Here is a 5,135-nt window from a genome sequence, read left to right on the forward strand (position 1 = left end):
TGCATATGTGGCCTTGGCCCTCTTAATACCAGCAACCAGCTCTTTTCTTGTCCTACTCAGCTCCTCTGAGTTTCCAGACCTGAAGGCAGTGTTCCTGGCTTCCAGCAGGGTACGCACCTCTGCATTCAGCCAAGGTTTTCTGTTTGGGTAGCTTTTAACATTTCTGATAGTGGAGACTGTGTCAGTACATGTACTAATGTAACCCAGTACTGAGGATGTGTATTGGTCAAGATCAAGCGAACCTCCATTTTCAGCAGCTTCTCTGAAAACCTGCCAGTCTGTTCGATCAAAACAATCTCTCAGTATGGGGCCACTGTCCTGGATCCAACATTTAACTTTCTTTTGTACCGGTCTGGAGCGTCTCAGCGGGGGCATGTAAGCAGGAGCCAGGAAGATTGAGATGTGGTCTGACAGTCCTAGGTGGGGGCGGGGTTCGGCTTTGTATGCATCTTTTACGTTCGTGTAAACACGGTCCAGCGTGCGGTCTCCACGTGTCGGAATCGTCACATGCTGATTAAAGCTTGGGAGACAGTCCTTTAGATTCACGTGGTTAAAGTCTCCGGCTACCACGTAAAGAGCCTCGGGGTGTTTGTTCTGCAGCGAGCTGATGATATCATGAAGCTCCTGCAGTGATTCATTAGCATTAGCGTCCGGAGGAATGTAAACAACTGTGATAAAAGTCACTGTGAACTCTCGAGGTAGATAATGTGGCCGACATTTCACTGTTATTTGCTCCAAAGCCTTCGAGCATGAGCTATTTACAACAGTACAGTTCGTGGACCAACTTTTACTCACGTAAATGCACACTCCGCCCCCCCGTGATTTCCCCGTTAGCTCGCTGCAGCGGTCCGCTCGAAATAAAAGTCTGTCATCCAGCTGGAAGACTGAGTCCGGCGTTTCACTTGTAATCCACGTTTCCGTGAGGCAAAGCACCGCACACTTCTTCATCTCTTCTGAGGCGCCCGCTCTCAGACGAAGTAAATCCACCTTGTTGTCCAACGAGCGGACATTCGACAGAAAGAGAGACGGCATGGGGAGTTTACCGGCTTTAGCGTTAGCTCGTAGCCTCACCATAACCCCCGCCCGGCATCCTCTCCTCTTAAGCCGGGAGCAGCGCTTCCTCTTCTGCCCGCTGGAACGCCTCTGCTGCAGCTTCCAGGTAGATGACTTTAAGATCTGCATTCTGCCGAGCGTAGCTTTGAGTTTGTTGCTGATTTCTGCTATATTTCGTGGCAAATCCGCTCCTATTCTCATCAGTTCGGTTCGGCTATAGTTCACACGCATAAATCGCGCGGAGTCAGGCACAGAGTCAATATCAAAACTTCTAAAAACTGGGATGGTACCGGGAGCCTGTGAAGCTGCAACTGCTCTGAGCGCGGCCATCTTGGATGGCCGCGTTGTTGGGTTGTTGTTGTTGTTGTTGGTTGTTGTCACTAGGTTGTTACTACGTTTACCTCCATAAGTAAACACTTGATTCAATAACTATTTTAGAGAGCATGGTGGTTTGAGTATTCTTCCATTAATCAAGTGGAATGGATTTGTTCATGAAGAAATAAAAACAGCACTGGGTGAACTAATCTGGTTCTGCGAGGCCTCCTCTGTCTGATGAGCCATCAGCCATGGTACCATGGAGGTCTGGATAAAATAAGAGCAGAAAAGGTTATGTACAGATAATAGTAAAATGTTTTCTTCCACTTATGGCTGCTCCCTTCTTCAGGGGTCGCCACAGTGAATTAAGTCGCACACAGACTTGGTGATTGTTTTTATGCTGGATGCACTTCCTGATGTAACCACAGACCACCAAGCCACCACATCCCTCTGTGTGGAGCAGAGAGCTGCTATCTATGGGTGCCCAGGGGGGCAAGTAGTGGGGGTTAAAAGTCTTGCTCAAGGGCCCAGAGTGGGGCAAATGAGGGATCAGGCAGATGTGGGTGTTTCACCTTTACCACCCACATTTTAATGTTGTTGGTCTGGGGAGTTGAACCAGTGACCTCGCAGACCCACCTTTTCTAACCTCTGCACCACCACTCCTCACAGATAATAGTAAAGTGAAGTACTTCAAACATAAGAAATAAGACACAATTTATTTCATCTTGTCACTAGCATAACTGTCTCTGAATATTTGACTGGTTTCCTCCACTGATTTTCATTCAGCCTTTATTTAGACAGGTTAATCCCATTGAGCTTTGAGGACTCATTTGCAAGAGAGACCTGATTTTAACAAAGAGTGTAGACAACAGCGAGTAACAACGACAACAATAGGCAATCATAAGAGAGGTATACAGATTTTTTTTTTTAACAAATTAAAATAAGATGGCAAAAAAGTGGGCAGCACGGTGGCGCAACTGGTAGAGCTGCTGCCTCTCAGCGAGCAGGTCCCTGGTTCAAACCCCGGTCCAGGGGCCTTTCTGGGTGGAGTTTGCATGTTCTCTCCGTGCATGCGTGGGTTTTCTCCGGGTACTCTGGTTTCCTCCCACAGACCAAAAACATGCATGTTAGGCTGATTGGTAACTCTAAATTGTCCCTAGGTGTGAGTGAGAGAGTGAATGGTTGTTTGTCTCGTTTGTCTCTATGTGGCCCTGTGATGGACTTGCGACCCGTCCAGGGTGTACCCTGCCCCTCGCACAGTGATTGCTGGACATGGGCACCAGCGACCCCCGTGACCCAAAATGGAATAAGCGGGTAAAGAAAATGGATGGATGGATGGATGGATGGATGGCAAAAAAGTAGCAAAAACCAGCTAGCTTAGAAGACGAATGTAGAAAACTAAAAACAGGAACATGTCTGCATTGGTTCTTGCCAGGAGTCCAACGGATTCTTAAAGCCACTTAGAGAGGTCAAGGTCGAGAGCTTCAGATCTTTTTGCAAGATATCCCAGGAAACAGGAGTGGAGTAGGAGAAGGCCCTTTTGCCAAGTTCAGTCCTCACTGAGGGAACACTGCAGGTAATAAAGTCCTGAGAGTGCACGCTGTAGCGCACTCAAGCAGAGACATGTAGGAGGAGATGTATGAAGGCAGCAGACCAAGAAGTGATTTAAAGATGAAAATGTACCAATGGGAGAGTCTGTGTGAAGTTAATGATGTCCAGTTAACCAGTTGAAATGCCAAAAACCCTATCTTTAGCAAAAAACGATGTTTAAGATCATTGAACAGAAGAAATGCCCATTTAAGCAGATGATGATCTAATATTCAGTTCAGTTCTTGCCTCATTCAGTTTTTGTCACTGAGGAAAAAAGGTTTGTTCAATTATTGAGGTAGATAACAAAAAAAAAAGGTTTAATCATCATCTGGACCAGTTTCTTTAAGGGAGACTGTCCAGATGACACAATTTAATCTTTTTGTTGTCACTGAGGACCTATACGTCCAAATTGAGTAAACAAACACACCTGTCTTTTTTTTTTTTTACCTGGACACAGCTGACAACACTAGAAACATTGCCTACCACGAACCAAATGTTTATCATGGCAAGGATCAGCCCAGTTCAAACAAAATAACTCGGTGCCCACATACCATATCACAGGACAGCTACCCGTCTGTGGTGACAAGCTCGTGCTGACGCGCTGCTCTTCTTCTTCTGTTTTAAAGGCAGCACACCTGGCTCGTCTTCTTATGTCTGTAATGTTAACAGCAGTGCGACCAGCTACAATATTAACTTTTGTTGTGAGCAACATACTCACGCCCAGCTACTATAATAACAGTGTACATGTAACATTTTTTCTCATTCATGAAACGCTAAAATCGGGGACATTTCTGGGAAAAACTTTAGCCGGGGACAGGTCATCCAAAACGGGGACTGTCCCCAGAAATCAGGGACGTCTGGTCACCCTACCTCCAGACTAGCTGTAAATCAAAAGACAAGCGGACAAGGGTGGATGAATGAATGGATATCAGTTGTTGGAATGAGCACACAAACAATATGATTGTATGCTGCAAAGATATTTTACTGACAAATCATTTTTTTTTAAAGGTTTCAGTACAAACAGGATTAACTAGCCGTGTTTTCCCCTACCATTATTCAAGGACGATGCCATACCTGTCAACATAAACGAACACCTTGCCCCCAATGTATTGCTACACTAACCAACCCCAGCCTCCCAAACTGCTCACAATGCAAATGTAGCACTTTGCTTCTTCACCCCCCACCCCCATATACAACAGCCAGGGCTCTAATGTAGCGCTATGCTAACCAACCTGCCCAACCCCCTTGTTGACAAAACCCCAAAAAGATGAGCGCTCTCCCGAGACAAGTAATCTACGGGAAACACTGACTAGCAATTTTTAAACTAGAAAAAAAAAAAATCCAATAATGGTGATCCCACTGAAATGAATAGTCATCAGGGGGCATCCTTTTTAAGATAAAAGGCCATCATGTCAGCTTTTCATTAGATTTTATTGTTCAGCTTGCTAGCGCCCACATATTGCTCTAAAGACTTCTCTTGTGATTGTAATTTGGATTAAGACCTGCTACAGCAGCTTCCTCCCTACTTATTTTATGTTTCTCCTCAGCAACTATACCAACAACACACATAAAACCTCCTTGAGGAGACTGAAAATCATTTACTAAAGAAGCAATGTGTTTTGCCAGAATTATGCTTTTTAAGTTGGACAGAGACAATAATAGAACTGTTTGTATCAGCCAGCATCAATAATACGTAATTGTGTATGTACGTTTGTGTGTGTGTGTGTGTGTGTGTTTAAAAACTTGAATAGCCTCACAAACCTATTTATGCTCTGAGAAGCTTGCAGCAAAGCAACAGTAGGAAAACAAATAAATATAAAAGAATAAATGAAACGTGTTGATTGTAATCACAACACAATCATAAATGTAATACATAAATGTAGAAGAAAAAACAAAAAAGTTTTATTGTCATTGTACAAAGTACAATAAAAATATTTGCTATTCTGTCCCTGAGTAAACCAACAGGAAATAGAAGAATATAACTCACACTCCTCAATGCCAAAGTAGTAAAATTATGGTCAAAAGCACACCAAATACTCCACACATTTCCTGTATGTATCTGAATATATACATGTGCACGCACACACAAACACACACACACACACATACTTTATATCTATATAATATATAAGCAGTAAAATATATATATATATATATATATATATATATATATATAT

The sequence above is a fragment of the Nematolebias whitei genome, chromosome 4 (assembly GCF_014905685.2).
Source record: "Nematolebias whitei isolate Nwh7 chromosome 4, NemWhi1, whole genome shotgun sequence".
Lineage (NCBI taxonomy): Eukaryota > Metazoa > Chordata > Actinopteri > Cyprinodontiformes > Rivulidae > Nematolebias > Nematolebias whitei.